The following is a 16,252-nucleotide window of genomic DNA, read 5'->3' as shown; positions in this document are numbered from 1 at the left end:
AAGACTGGTTACGGTTGGATGCGAGGCTGCTCCCAATGCAATGGTAACCACTTAGAGCGCCTTTCTGAACTGCGTGTAAGCAATATAGCGATCAACGAGACGAGCGACGGCGAGAAGCTACGAGTGCCCGCGACGAGCGACGAAGATTTCTCACTGTCACTGTTTGCGTCCCTCGGTTTTTGGGTTTCCAGAAAACGTCACTCATCGCCTTGGTCGCTTGCACTCATCGCTTTCACAATGTGTGTCTCGCCGCACTGCTGACTACCGTAGTTATTCAAATATAAGTCGACCATTTTTTTTTCTTTCTTCTTCTCGGAAATCGTGAGCAAAGAATTTCGACCTCCATTCGCGACCAAGTTTTGCGACCCTACCGGGGGCGTGGAGCTATCGAGTCAGCATGCGTTGCCGTAGAGCTGCGGCGCTTCCCGTTTTCAAAAAGCTTTTGGTGCACGAAAACAGCCACAGCCGAGGTCCCGCCCGCGGTAACCGCGCATTTCGCGCGCATCCCGGGCCTCGGGCGTCGGGTTCCGCCATCGCGCCTGTAGCGTTCCCCCCGCTGGGCAACGAGGAAGGGGAGGGAGAGGAACGTAATCCGCCATGCACTTTGCCCTCCATCCTCGCAAACACGCTCAAAAAAAAAATTGTTTATTTTGGTTTGTTGCTTGAGGCGGCTCGGCTCGCGTGTTGCTCATGGCGAATCGACTCGCGGCGTTGCTTGCGTCTTTGTATTTGGTCTTCCGTCGCTTGGCCCGTCTCCACCTTCTTCCGTTTATTCTTGTCGTCATTTTAAAACGGTGTCAGTGAGGTATTGTTGCCCATTTGCGAGGATGTCTACCAAGCTGACGAAGCTTTAGAGGACAATGACGTATTCAGAAGTTCTGACGGTGATTAAGCTTTGGGCATCGCCCCGTGATTTAGCTGAGAGTGCTGTAATAAATGTTTGTTTCTTTCTTTTGCCCTAACTCTCCACTGTTCCTAAAAAAAAGAAAGGGTCGACCTATATTTGAATTTTTTTTTTCTCTTCTGAGGGTTTAGTAAATAGGGACGACTACTTTCGAGGCCGAACTATTTTCGAGTAAATGCGCTAACTTTAATTTTTATTTTGGGTTACGTCGGACGTAACTCGGATGCTTGACGTAAGGTTACGTTGGGCGTAACTTAAATTTTTTTTTCGGGTTCCATCGGACGTAAGTTATGCAAACGGGGACTGCTGGTTGATCATATAAACCAACCGTTTCTGTGTTTAATTAAAATACATCACTCACTTAAAAAAGTCCTGCTTTCCTAGAGTTTATGCAATAGGAATGTATCACTTCAGATAAATTTGTTAATTTCTATTTTTGGCCCCTGCCCCGCCAGGTACACCTGCCATAAAGGAGTATTTCGGATCACCATCCAAAACCTGAGGCGGGTCGTCATTCAATCCAGGAGTCGGGGGTGTCTCATGGGCGTGTTGCTGGTGCTTCTTACTGGATAGTGCTACCGAGGGACAAGTGATCATGTTTAAGGAAGGCAAGTATGGCAAGTAAGGCCGCCGTAAGTACACATATTGTTTTTACCTTTGCTCGAATCCACTTTTAAAAAATGCACAGTTCGCATGTGCGCACCTCTCAATGCTTCTGTAGTTGACGTTTTGTTTTTCCGGAATGCTCCCAACTCTGCCAGCTCTAGTGTCTCTAGACTATGCAAATGAAATGCAACACTAAACCAGATGTTCTCGCAAAAGTGCTGAGCTGAAGCACTGTAGAAGCTACTTTAGCCTTTACAATGCACCACAAAGTAGTTGACGCCAAGTATATCTAGTTTTAAGACTGCGTTTTACCAAAAGCTCTGCCGAAACAAATCTGCCACCTTATAAGCAGTGCAAAAGAACCTCGCGTGCCTAACCTGCAGAAGGGCGTTTTTTTTTTTTTTTTGCATAGGCCAATTTTTTTGAAAAACCAATACCTTTTGCCTTCTTGAAATGTTAAGATCATGTGACATACGAAAGTACTGCAAACCCTTTAATGTTGGCGAGCCCTTTAATTTTTCGGGCCTTTAATTTTGAGAAATTCAGTTGCCGCGATTATGTCCTTTGTGACCGATTTCAGAACAAATAGGGGCCACAAAGATAAGCGGTTTGCTGTTCATTGGCGAAACGAGCAGGTCACCTTTGCTTAATTACGGGTTTCAGTTGAGCCAGTTGGTGCATGTTACTTGGACTGGGGCCAGCTGAACTTAGAGGAGAGATGAAGCGTGAGAAACATGGACAGAAAAAGACATAGACACCAGCGGAGTGTCTATGTCTTTTTCTGTCCCTGTTTCTCACGCTTCATCTCTCCTCTAAGTTCAGCTGGCCCCAGTCCAAGCACCTTTGCTTGTATGCAAGAGTAAAACAAAAAACAACAATCATGGTGTCGTCCCTTTGTGAGCCTATCTGTGTCTATTGAATTAGATAAATTTTATCGTGGTTCGTTCAACGTTGTATCCTGGATGTTGTGGGATGTCGTCTTCAACACAAACAGTGGTTTTCCTCTGAAGCAGGCAGCATGGACGCGTGCCGCAGCACAACAGAGTTCATTTGCAGGTTGTACCGCAGTTTAAAGGAGGATTCGCACGATATGGGGGAATTACGATTCAGTGGTCTACCTCGGGCGTGGACAAGATTTTCTCATACTAAAAAATTTCAGCTAGAAATCAGGGATTCGCGACAAATGTACCCGCATGGTTCAAAGGGCCAGACAAGCCTTGCGAGCGCTTTGTTTTCTAGCCTCTCAGTCCTGAACCCACTCACGCATCAATCTCTAAATGTTCCGATAGGCGGGAGCACTCATTTGGAAAATGTTCGATGGCTATACGCATAGACTGTTGTTATCCTTATCAGAATTGTGTATTATGGTCAAAGGTGGACTGCATATTTGCAATACATTTACTAAAAAAAATGTCATACTAAAAATATGTAGTACAGCCGATGACAAAAACAGAATGGCTGGGCGTCCTCCAGCACGTGTTTATGCTTTTCACCCCGCTGTGGACGGATGTGCTCGCTCGAAGCTCATGAGACGCTGAAACGTCATCGAAGGTAGCAGAGGGGCTGGTGACGAAACAGCCGAGACTTCTCCCTGCCTTTCTCATTCATTCAGTAAGCGTGTGCTACAACACTCTAACTCGGCTGAACCTGGACAGAGCTGAGGAGAATAGGCTTGGCGAGTGCCCTTACTGCATATGCGTTTGTACAGCTGAGGCACTTTCTGAATCAAGAACATTGTGTATCTTACCTTCAAAGACACACCATTTTGGGGGTGCAAAAGGAATTCTAAGGCATATTTTTGTTTGTATTGTCCTATTAGGCAACGACTCCTTCAGAGTCGAACCACGCTGTTGAAATATTTAATATCTGCCAGGTAATTGTTTTGCATTTAGTTAATATATCAGTATTCAGTTAGGTATCCCAAGTCATTAATCGTTGTGATGCAGTCTCTCTGTAAGTCAGTCATGTTTAACATTCATAAAACTGCTTGTCAAATAACGGCACTGTCGAGGACATGTGCTCGGCTCGAACAATCGCTGTGCAGAAGCTGGCCGTGTGGTTACAGGCAGCAAACGTGCCGGTTGGAACGTCCTACCTCGCTATGTAGCTGAAGACTAGGCCAGGGCCCCACACATAAACATCTATACTTTGCATCTCTTTACGCTGGGCCACTTTTGACACTACAAGCCATTGCAGCAAAAGCAGTGTGACACGATTATAAGCTCGACGTACCATGGCATCCAACTAGAATGTCACATGGCTAGCAGCTTCTGCCGTGGTTGACTTTAAGCAGAGATAGTTTGGAATAAGGCTCTCGGTTTTTAGTGCTGCCCGGCACGGTTAACAATTTGGTGATATAGTGCCGCATTGAAAAGTCTGCATTCATGACTGTATCACCTTATGAATGCATTCTAGCTACTAAACTCTCCGTTCTGCAGAGAAATAAAATGCACTTTGCTTCCACTTGCAGCTACTTTTGGAACTTCATGGTACGAAGCACCTTATGGCTGCAAGCTCTGACCGATCTTGTTCTCTGGTCTGCGCAGGCCCATTGCAGGGAGTCACTCCGAGAGCCTCACCAGAGTTTCCTGCCCGTGGTCGTTCTAAATTTTTTTGTTGTAGGTATGTATCATGTCTGTCTTTCCCTTAATTGCACTCGGGCGTTTTTTTTTCATTGTCGCAGATTTGCCTCAAAATTGGTTCAGCACACAAATGGACGCTGTACAACTGTATCCCACATATGTTGTTCAAGTTAACTTTTCTTTGCGAAAGTTAGATTTTGTTATGAAGGTTAGTCTTTTTTGTTTTTATTTACAAAATTATTTGAGTTTCCATGGGCAACACTAAAACGTTATGCCAGGGGCAAAGACAAGTTCACTGCTCTAACTTGTTTTCAACTGATTGCACGAAATTTTGTTAATGTCGTGAAACCTATCCAGCGCTTGCTTTGCAGCATGAAAAAAATTATAGGGTGATTTCAGATAAGATCGACCAAAGGGTGGCTGGTCGACATTTTTAAATCAACTGATGTTTTTATATGACATTGTCAAGTGTCTGGTATAAACGAATCCACACTTATTTTTGACCAGAAAAAAATTTGGAGACAAGAAAAATCGTAAGGCAGGGAGAGGTGGACAGTTGCAATAACGCGCACTGATGGAGGGGGCAAGTTTGAAAGTGAATAGTTAAAACAATAAAATTAGGAGAATTTTAAAACTTTTTACAAACAACCTACGGGTACAACTTGCTTGTAATATAAAGTAATAATATTTATTAAAAATTTATTTAGTTTTCTAAAAATTGCCAAACATGCCTGCTCGAACGACAAATGGCAAACTTTGGAAATCTGTATCTCATGAAATCATTTAATCATTATTACCTAACTTGCAGACATTATTTTACTAATATGTGGCTATTATTGAAAAAATAAATAAGGTATCTGAGTGACACAATAGTTACAATATATTTAGGCAAACATGGGGAAAAAATCAAACAAAGAAAAATTCCAATGCGAATAAAAAAAAACACCACCTTCGATTTTTTTTAAATTTGGGTACCCTGTTATACTCTATTTCTGCATTCATTTCTATTAAAAACATGTTGCATCATTGCACTGTGAAAGAAGAAACAACTCCCCAAAGTAGGGTCCTTTTTCAAAGCCTACACTTAGCAGTGTCCTATACAAGAAGTGACTCTGAGTTCCAGTTTCATGAAACTTGCACAAATCTTTTATATACATTTATTTAGATGAGGTCATTGATAAAAAGAGCGATCGGTCACACAGTAAAAGGGAGGAGAAACTATATACAGCATTTTACATAAGCGTACAAAGTGGTATCATATTAGAGACTAATGATTTGAGAAAAGATGATGCAGTGTGAAGTTGTACCTTCCGGTATATTTTACATCTAGAGTAAAATAAATAACTTTACTTCCACACACAAAAAGAAAGATATAATAGTAAGATATTTAGGTTGGCTGTGTATTTACGATTACAAACAATTTCAGGTGACGGATGCCATAGTGCCTAACTGGAGCAGCTTCGATGCTCTCGGTGTATGAATGAATCGTGGCAAGCCGATATATTTTATCCTGCTCGAGGATAACATTTTGGGATTTTTTTTATAGTGATCAGATAAAAATTATTAGTAACCACCAACAAAAACAGTAGGTTAAATACCCCGTGAAGAAAAATGTGATAAATAAGATGTCCCTGCATTCAAAATGAGCAGTGCTTGGGAAATCAAATTCGGCACTTTACGCTAAGGTTTTCCTCGCTGTACCCATTTAATAAAGTTGCTTCCAAGCAGATCCGACTGTCCGTGCTACATATACGTCACAGGTCCCTTCTGTTGATGACTTGCTGAGCCGCCACGCGTGCCAAGACTGAATGCCAGGGAAGGCGCGCACCGTCAGCCACTCTTCTTTTTTTTGTTCACGATACCGAACAACCTCATTTTCGTCCAGATATACAAGATGCACGCCTTTCAGTTTCTTTGATAGAACGCTCACCATTGTCCTGGCCGTCTGAATTGCGCTTACTGAACGTTCTCTCAGGTTGTTCAGCGTGGTCTGGTGCTTCACGAGTCCGCCAACTCCGTCACTTGCATTTTTCCCATGTCCAGATGCAGAAAATAACCACTGGGCTTGTGGGCAATCGTCCTTTGCAAGTTGGTGAAGCTGGTAGCGATTGTTGAAATGACTAGCGGCGCCGTCACTTACGTACGTCACGTACGAGTATACCGCAACGTTGTCTTCAACCCACTCCTTCACTTTTTCTAGAGCCAAGCAAGCGTGAGCGGCGTCGTGACACAGGTCCTCACTGATGATGGCAAAGCTGTTTGTAGATTTTCTTGTCGTCACTACACATGTAAATATCGAAACTTGTTTTTTTTTTCCAGTGATATGCTTGCACTTCGTCAGGAAGCACGATGGTCCAGTTTTCAGCAAAGTCAAAATGAAAGACAATGCTCCCGCGTTGCATGCACTGTTTTTCATCGTAGATCGCTTTACCTTGCGTTTGCCGGATATGGTTGTGAAGTAACCAACTTCCAACCGTCACTTGGATGACTTTTAGGAAAGTCTCAGGTTCCAAAGTTTTTTTCACAAGGTCGCCGGACTCCCATGTTGCAAGCACAATCTCTTCATCCTCCGGGATATCAAGTTCCTGGAGTGTAAGAAACTAACCTTTTGGGCAGTGATCACAGTCTCCTTGAAGACACAGTTCTGTTGCTGGGTCGCACAGAAATGCCGAGTTCATTTCACCAGTGTTGAATGTTGAGCCTGTAACGTTCTCTAGAGCGGAAATACAAAGATAATAATTGGCGCAGCGCACACAAACGCACACTACCTGGTGTGGAATACATTGGACCCATCTAGGGCGCAACGAATAAAATTTCGTTAGCCCAACGCTGGAATCGGGATGCTTGTCTTTGTATATACGGAAGGCCTCTCGTATTGAGCGTGTCATGAAGCGCTTTGGCACGAACGTTTTCTCTCCGTTGAGCATGACAGAGATGACGTCCTTCTGGTTGGGACTTTGGCGCGAACATTGTAGCTCGTCTTCCGTGAAGTACTCTAGGGCAGCAGACAGGTTCTCAGGGCTCACCTTGCACCTCGTGTAAGGATCCGGCTCATACCACACGCCACGCTTTCCCTTGAGTTTTCGGGATTTACTGATGAGGTACATTGAGGCCTGTGGAATCATCTTTTGAACCTCATTCTTCGTTAGTGTTGACGGCAGGAGTGTAAGCAGTTGACAACGTTCCCGGAGAGAGGTGGCGGTTTCAAAGGCCTGTCGAAAGTTGTCCACCCACTCAGTGCATGTGGAGCATGTTGGTTCGGACGACCCCGATGGTGCGTCCCTGCCGTACGCAATACGTAGCCTTGAGCGTATATTCTTGACAGCAACCTGCTCCAGTTCTGTCTGCTTTCTCTTGACATAGGCAGGCCTGTCCCGACTTCTTACGCCGCTTGGTTGTCTCAGCGGCGACACATCTGTAGGTAGTATGCTGCAATTTAGATCTTCAATTGCTTCTTCAGCTGGCACAAATATGTCAGGGCACTGCTCTGAGCTTCGCATCGAGATCTCCTTAGTGATGTGCATGAAGCAATGGTAGCACAGGTAGTCCGTCGCACTCACTTTGGTGGAACAGTCAGGCGGAAGAATTTGCTTCAACGATTTAGGTCCAACTCGCCAACACTTCGAAAATTCCGCTGCTTTGGTATAGTCTTTTTGTGTTTGCAAAAGGAATCTGCACAAAACACTCGTTCGGAGCTCCAGGACGTCTTCATAATGTATACATAAATAATAGAAATTAAACCCCAACTGATGGGATATAATTGCCAAGTGAAAGAACTACTGGGTGCACAAGTCACAAGTCCGAGGCTGAGGAGCTCACTCACTGCAAACGTACATTTGAAAAGAGAGGTCACAACTGAGGCTGTCGGCAAAGCTTGATCCACGTCAAAGGAAGAAAGAGGGAAAGTCTCCAGACAAAAAATTGTGGTCAGCGGCCTTCGAAAAAAGTGAAAGCCGTTTACAACTCCCTGTGACACCGAATTAGAGCACAGCTCTTGAGGAGGAGGAGGGAAGGGTACTGGGGGGTGAAGTGACCTGGAGGGGGGGGGTTCACGTGACGATGCCAGTGATGTCATAACGTCACTGATGACGTCACCGACATCCACATCGTCATCGTCATCATCGCTGATGACGTCATCGGAGTTTGCATCGTCATCGTCACTGATGACGTCATCAGTGACGTCACTGATGACCTCACCGGCATCCGCATCGTCATCGTCATCATCACTGATGACGTCACCGGCATCCGCATCGTCATCGTCATCATCACGGATTACGTCATCAGTGACGTCACTGATGACGTCATCCGTGATGATGACGATGACGATGCGGATGCCGGTGACGTCATCGTCATCATCACGGATCATCGTCATCAGTGATGATGACGATGATGATGCGGATGCCGGTGACGTCATCAGTGACGATGTCATCGGGGAGGTCACGTGACCCTGGGGGGTGGTCACGTGACCTCGGGGGGGGTCACGTGACCCTGGGGGAGGGGACACGTGACCTTGGGGTGACCTTGGTTACGCCGACGGCGACGGCGACGCCAACGGCGACGCCGACGCCGCTCAAGCCGGGAACGGGCCCCTAAGAGCTGCGCTCTAAAAGACTTTCCGGAATCGCACTGTCGTCCCTCCACGCGCTGATATGAAAGCACACGAGCTTCTACCACGTGGTTCATGACACAGCCTGAGCCATGTCGGCGACCGGTTCGCGAGGGGTTGGCGGTGGGGTTACGTTGATGGTCACTCGGATTAGCCCTTGCTGTACTGAGCTACCGCCTGCAGTGCCTTATCGCCGGCTGGTGTCAACAACGAGAACACACATACCCTGTCTACACCAAAACTACAAGCGTTCACCGCACACGCGTCGCCGCCGCTTTTAAGCTTTTGTGAAATTGCTTTCTTTTGCCGCGGAGAACCGCCTTATCTTAACTACGCGCCTGAAATCCTTCCAGGCGGGCGTACCCAATATCAAGCGTTTCGAGAAATGCCCGTGGAGTAGAACTATGGGAAAATTCGGAGCGCGCGATGTCGATATCGTCGCCGTTGTGTTAGTACGCCGTCGCGTACTGCAGTCAACCGTTGGGGGGGGGGGGGGGGGTCTTACTACGATAACATGGCGACAGCGTTTACACTCTATGTATTTACGCCGAGGCTCGAGTATTTGGGGATAATGCTGCCGGTTGGTGTGCCCCTTTGTGCCTGATATTATCGCCCGTGACGCCAGCGAGTGAGATGGCGACAGGCATGACTGCTCAGTAAACAGGCGTCGGCGGCAAGGTTTTGCTGGTTGAAGCGAACCCCCATGTCCTTGACAGCGAGCGGGGAAATGCGAAAAAAAGATTGTATCGGCCGTTTTGCCAGAACTAGCAACGAGTGTCGTCTGCGGTTTCCGGCAACTATTTTGCCATAATCGTGAGCTTAGCGAGGAAATGATTTTTGCTAGCCACAGAACACTACCACGCAGAAAGGGAATGCTTGAACATGTTTTTGTTCTGGATATATATCAGGGATATATGATAGAGAGAGAGAGAGAGAGATGAAGGTAGAGCGGAAGAGGGAATAGCATATAGTGTAGCAGGAGAATAAAGTAAACAAAGTTCCTAGTGGCCGATGGCTGCATGATCTTTCCTCGGATCACTAGTCCGTAATATGATACCTCTTTGTACACTGTAGTTTCTCCTTAATTTAAGTGTGTGAACGATTTCTTTAGTAATCATTGGCCTCATCTGAATAAAAATATATAAAAGATGTGTGTTGGTTTCATGAAACTGGAACTCAGAGTCAGTTCTTGTATAAAACACTGCTAAGTGTAGGCTTTGAAAAAGGACCCTACTTTGGGGAGTTGTATCTTCTTTCTCAATAAAATGATGCGACATGTTTTTAATGGAAATGAATGCCGAAATAGAGTATAACAGGTTACCTAAATGTAAGAAAAATCGAGGGTGGTGTTTTTTTTTATTCGCATCGGAATTTTTCTTTGTTTGATTTTTTTCCATGTTTGGCTAAATATATCCTAACTATTTTATCACACAGATACCTTAGTTATTTTTTAAATATTAGCTATATATTAGTAGAATAATATCTGCAAATTATATCATAATGATTAAATTATTTCATGAGATACAGACCTCCAAATTTTGCCATTTGTCGTTCGAGCGGGCATGTTTGTCATTTTTTAGAAAAATAAATATATTTTAAATAAATATGATTACTTTATATTACAAGCAAGCTATACCTATAGTTTGCGCCTAAAAAGTATTAGAGTTCTCCTAATGTTATCGCTTTAGTTATTCACTCTCGAACGGGCCCCCTCCATCAGTGCGCGTTAATGCAACTGTCCACCACCTCATGCATTACGATTTTTCCTGTCCCCAAGTATTTTTTCTAGTCAAAACTAAGTTTGGATTCGTTCATACCAGACACTAGACAATAACATATAAAAACATCAGTTGATTTGAAAATGTCGACTAGCCATCCTTTGGTCGATCTTATCTGAAATCACCCTATACATATTACATAGTACCTTGTTTCTTAGACTGCTTGCTCATTCTGCAGGTCTGCCTGCTAGAGATGTTGTGCTACTCGAGAGCAGGTTGGTTTTGCCATTGGTTTTTCTTAGCCGTTGTCTTAATAGTTCTTGTAAATTTAGAGATTTTCGTAAAAAGCAAGTTAGGAAGAATATTTAGTTTGATTAGCTAGCTGAAAATAATGATTTAGTACCCTTTAGTCAGTAAAATAGATACTGTGTGCCGCTGTTAGTGTCAAGTCGAGATCCACGCTTTTTAGGCATTTTGGGCAGAGTAGTACCCATTTTTATTAGTTAGCCTCTTGGTGCGCCAACTAAACTCTTTCTGTCCAGACACCTGGCCTTTCCTTTTATTTGGCAGGCTCTGGCAATATAATGATACAGTGTTATTCCTCGTTAGTTGAAAAACCTAAAGAAAGAGGTTTCTACATGTTTGAACGGAAACTTTTATTCAGAAAAAAAATAGATAAGCCAGTAGCAGATGACGCGTAGCCTCAACAGCGCTCCCCGCCGACAGCGTTGCGTCAAAATGGCGGTCGTCTCCTCTTTGCTGCCTTCTCTCTCCCTCCTTCGGCGCTCTCCTTCCTTTCCTCCTCTCCGGCGCCTTCGTCACCACACCCACTGGCTAAACTCTCCCACTATACGGCTCTGCATAGCTGTAGTAGTTTTTTTTATAGTCTTTTGAGTTAAATGTGAATATTTGACAGAAATCTCTCGGGTAGGGGTGAAAGAGGGTTAAAAGAATGCATTTGCTCAAACGCCTTAATTCGGTACCCTTCGTTTCAAGGCCTGTGTGGCCTTGTCCTAGGGTGTGACTATGACTGTGGCTGTGAAGGAGCAGTTTTTTAATAGGAACAAGTACAAAGTATAAAAACAAAAGGATCTATGTGCTGATCTCGAAAGAATATGTTAGCCATTCTATTGTAGCTCTGCCAAGTACTTGATTGTGATTTGTTTTTATTTTCAGTTACTTGGGTGCCTGAAGATCTGGAGATCCTAGTTGCCACAAGCTTCGACTCAATCTTCTTCTGTGGCCCAGCCAGGACCATGGGGGAGGTAATCCCAGCAACAAGAGCATCACAGTATCTCCCTGCCTGTGACTTTCGATCGGCGTCACGACAGGGGAGTCCTCGTGTCACTAGGTGTTAGGTATGCCACTTGAAATAAACATTCTTCTTTTCTATTAATAGAACGGCAAAAGCACTACTAAGCCTAAAATGCAAAAAACATATTCAAATCTTGGGTTGGAAGGAGTTCCAACTACAAAAAGGAGTCTGCAGACATGATTAGCACGGGAACTTAAAGCCCGCGGATGTAGGTTCGACGGAGTCACAGAAATAACTGCCGGCAGATGGCTTCGCTAGTGCTATACCCAAACCAATTCTTAAAATAATCATTGTGTTACGTTGGTGTCATCAATCTTATGTACCTACCCCAGCCAGCAGTCGGGAGACGTGAAATATAAAAAAAACAGGAACTTGCACATTGTCAGCTCTGCAAAGATTATATAGTGAACCGAGCATAGCACGTTCAACTTAAGAAAGCAGTTCAGTGCAGGCCTAGTTTTAATGTTCACGTATGTGTAACTGCCCTTCATAATGAAGTAAAAACTGTGTAAGTTGTGGCCCACTACAGGCACTCTATTAGTGTTAAAAAGTGTTCTGGTGTTTTAAACAGCTCGCACCAAATATCTTCTTGAAATACATATGTTTATGGAAATTATTATGTGGATGTTTGCAGACAGTCATGGTGAGACCAATATTTAATGCCAAGTGTTCCACTCTGCGATGATATTTGACGAAGTTCAGCAAGCTGGGCGTGTGTCATTATGAACATATTTTTATCATGTTTACGTCACCGTAAAGCTTCAATTAATCGCTTTCTTTTGAGTATAGTTTCAATGTTTTGCACTAAATATATAATGCGCAAGATCTGCCTGAAAAACGAATACATCGAAAAACTAGCAATTTTGGAGTCGATGTAAAAAAACACCTTGTATTTCTTTTACTTTTTATTCACCGTAAGGTAATATAGAAGTCTATCGGGAACTACCAACATAAATTGTAATATATTATTTGTGTGGCCATTATTAAGACTCGAAACTTGTGCTATGAGCTTTTTGAACGGGACTTCGCGCAGGCGCTCTGCTGAGCAGACTTTTGGCTTATGTAAGTTTTTTTTATTTATTGTTAGCAGTTACCTCAAAATCCAACCATATGCATTATTAAAATTCTGAGTAGTGCACTTAAAAAAAAAGTTACTAAGAAGTCCGTATCCACAAGTGCGGGGACTGCGCTTACTTTCTCCCGATTCGGGCGGATGCGGATCGTTAGCTAATCCCGCTGGGGCCTTTTGCTTTCGTCATGAGATTGAAATACCGAACTCTATATGTAATAGTCATATTTTCTTATGTCAAACAGATATGCAGTGCATATACATATGTACGATTTTGTATATGGCGCTTAGTGATTGCAGTTTGTTTTGTGCACATACGAACTTTTTCGTAAAATAACGAGCATTCAGTAGCGTGTAAGGCTTCGAATGTTTTAGTCGTGTATTTAGGTTTCATTTCTGTTTTGAGTGATTCATGCCGGGTTACTTAGACTTTTTGCACTTGACTTAAGTTTGTCCGGGAGTCTAGATGTTAAGTATCTTCTCCGTCAATACATAGGGCGAAGCTCACACGCCTTGCATATCACCCCAGTTCCAAGTAAATAAATATTCTTAGGAATATTATTGTTGCTTCACTGGTTTTTACGCTCAGATACAGAGGTAAGTACTAACATTTAATACAAAACCTCACATAGCTCAAACTTCCACTCAGCTGAGAGTCTATGCGAAGTACCTTTCAAAACTCTCATATCAAGAGATTCGAGCCCTAATAGCGGCCATACAAACACCACATTACAATTTCTGTTGGTAGTTCCTGATAGAGTACTGTATTACCAAACTCTGAATGAAATACGAAAGAAATAAAAGGTGGGTTCGTTTAGGAAACCGACCTCAAACTTGCAAGTTTTTCTAAATATTTCTTTTTAGGCAAATGTACCGCGTCATGTTTAATGCAAAACAATCAAGTTATACTCAACAGAAAGAGCTTAAATGGAGCGTTACGGTGATGTAAACATCATAAACGTATATTGATTACGTCACACAGCGCAGCTTGCTGAACTTTGTCAAAATTTGTTGCAGAGACGCAATTAAAAAATAAAAAACACATTAAAGATATTATGACTTAGACGCTTTATCAGCATATTTCATGGTTTGCATCCTCTTTTACTAAACGAATATTCAGGTAGCTACTAAAAATTCAGAGGCGTTAAATATGAGTTAGTGTATTTTTTGTGATCACTTGTATTATTGGGCAACAAGTGAACCAAAACCATGATGTAAGCTTTGAGAGGCGCCATACGAACAAAATATTACATTTCCTCTTTGTTTTACTGCATAAGGCACTGCAATAGAAAGCTAGAGAAAACCAATTAGCCAAATAAAAGGTAGGTTCTTCAGAAAATCTACTTCCAATTTGCACATTTTTTTAAAAATAGTCCTTACTTTACGATAAAATAGTGCCCTTTCACTTTTATACACAGCATTAAATTTGCTATCATATAAAGGAGTATAGAATAACCTTTCTGAAAACGCTAAATAAGTTAAGATACATCATATAGGTCAAGCGAAAGAGTTGGCAAACTTTGACGAATATCGTCCAAAAACGTTATACTGGCCAATTTTATAAATTATATTTCATATAAATTATCGCGTTAAAATTATTTATCAGAGAGTAATTGTGTTCATAGGTATCTACAAAAAAAAAGGGAGCCAGTTTCGAATTTTTTTTTGTGTTTTGACTAGTAAACTCACAGAACTGTCAAACAAAATATATTTCAAGCTTTGATATCTACCATACAAACAAAATATTACATTTTCTTTTTATATTAGCTCATAAAGCACTCCAATGGCTAGCTATAGAAAAAAATTAGCGAAATAAAAGGTGCTTTTTTTTAGAAAATCAACCTCCAATTATCAAATATTTTGAAAAAGTTCTTGTTTTACGAAAATACACTGCCTTTTTTCTTTTACACTCAACATTAAATTTGTTTTCAGTGGAAAGGGTATACTCTCAGGTTTTCGAAGTTATGAAATATGTTACTATATCTCAAATAAGTCACGAGGAAGAGCTGGACAAGCTTCTACAAATATAGTGAAATGGACACGATTTGACAATGTTTAAAACAAAAGTAAAGATAAATAATCGAAATCAAATATTGACCGTAAGTAACCCTTATTCTGAAATTGGCCGAAAAATTTTACATTTCACTACCCAAAAAAAAAGGCAAAAAGTAGAAAGGGTCGAAACATGACACCTCCGACAGGCGAAAGAAAGGTCAGTTTGAACCTCGGCTGCTTAAAATGTCCATAACTCGACAACGAAAAATCGCCCGAACTTGCGGTTTGCACTCCCTCTCACAGAAGGGGTTTCCGCAAAACATATATTTTTTTCGTCAAAAGTAAAAATTCAACCCCAATTCGTGCCTGAGTTGAGATAAACCAACTAGATAATATTTGAGACAAAACCCCGAGACTGGGGGAAAAAGGACTGCACAACACACAGACTTCGTGTTGTGTTGAACGTTTTTCCCCCGAGTCGCGTTTTTTTTCTCGAAACTGTTAAACCTTCACCAGCATGTTTGCGGCCTAACGTTTTGTTCATATAACCTTTTTCACAAGGGCTCTGCCATTTTGAAATGTCGTCCCTTCCAGTATGGGCGAAAACATTGCTTCGCCGTCGCCACGCCAATAGAATGCATTTAGGATATAAGCGTAACCGTCACACATTCTCGTTTGGTCTCCCCTTTATTTTTTTAATAATCGCTGGTTGAAACGTTTTAATATATTTTCGTCGCCCGTACCGGATATGCCTACATGGCGGTCGGAGGCGAGAGTAAGCGGAAAAAGACTGTATATTGAAATCAAAACCGGCCCCAGAGGCACTCCCGACGAGACTTGAAGAGTGACGAAGGTGTAAATACCAAATTACACGCAAGGAATTCGGCTCTTATATAAAAGATAATTAAGTCAGTCAAGATGTCAGAGATTTTTAGCGCTTAAAGTTTCCGTAGGGCGTTTTCAAATAAGATCAAACAGCCACGTTCAGCGACCATTTTTAATTTTAATAAAAAAAAAACACTCTGCTGGCTCCAAGACCAGAAAAATAAAACCAATCGTTGCTATAAAAAATTTGTTTTTTGAAAAAAACAAAACAATGTACGCAGCCTCTTTGTCGCGTGCACGTTTCACGTATCGTACGAAGTTGGCAATTTCGGGCGGCTTCACCACAAAAACTGTTCTGGCTACGAGCCTGGAAATATTTACTGACAAATTAGGCACAGGATGGATTCACAAAAAAGTATTGATCACCGAGTATTAGGGTCGTCAGTTTTAGAAAGAAAATCGATAATACATCATATTGCGCAATCCGCTCTAGATTATAGATTTTTTTTTTCCGTATCTATAAAAGCTCACTTTTTCCAGCTTTGCCGGTATGTTTCCTTCTATATAGATCATCTGTGCATCGAATGATGTTGTCCTGGGAAAAACGGTAAAAATTTACAAGAATAGCTCAC

This window comes from Ixodes scapularis, unplaced genomic scaffold (assembly GCF_016920785.2).
Source record: "Ixodes scapularis isolate PalLabHiFi unplaced genomic scaffold, ASM1692078v2 PGA_scaffold6__148_contigs__length_123643588, whole genome shotgun sequence".
NCBI classification, from domain to species: Eukaryota; Metazoa; Arthropoda; class Arachnida; order Ixodida; family Ixodidae; genus Ixodes; species Ixodes scapularis.
This window is presented reverse-complemented; position numbering follows the sequence as displayed.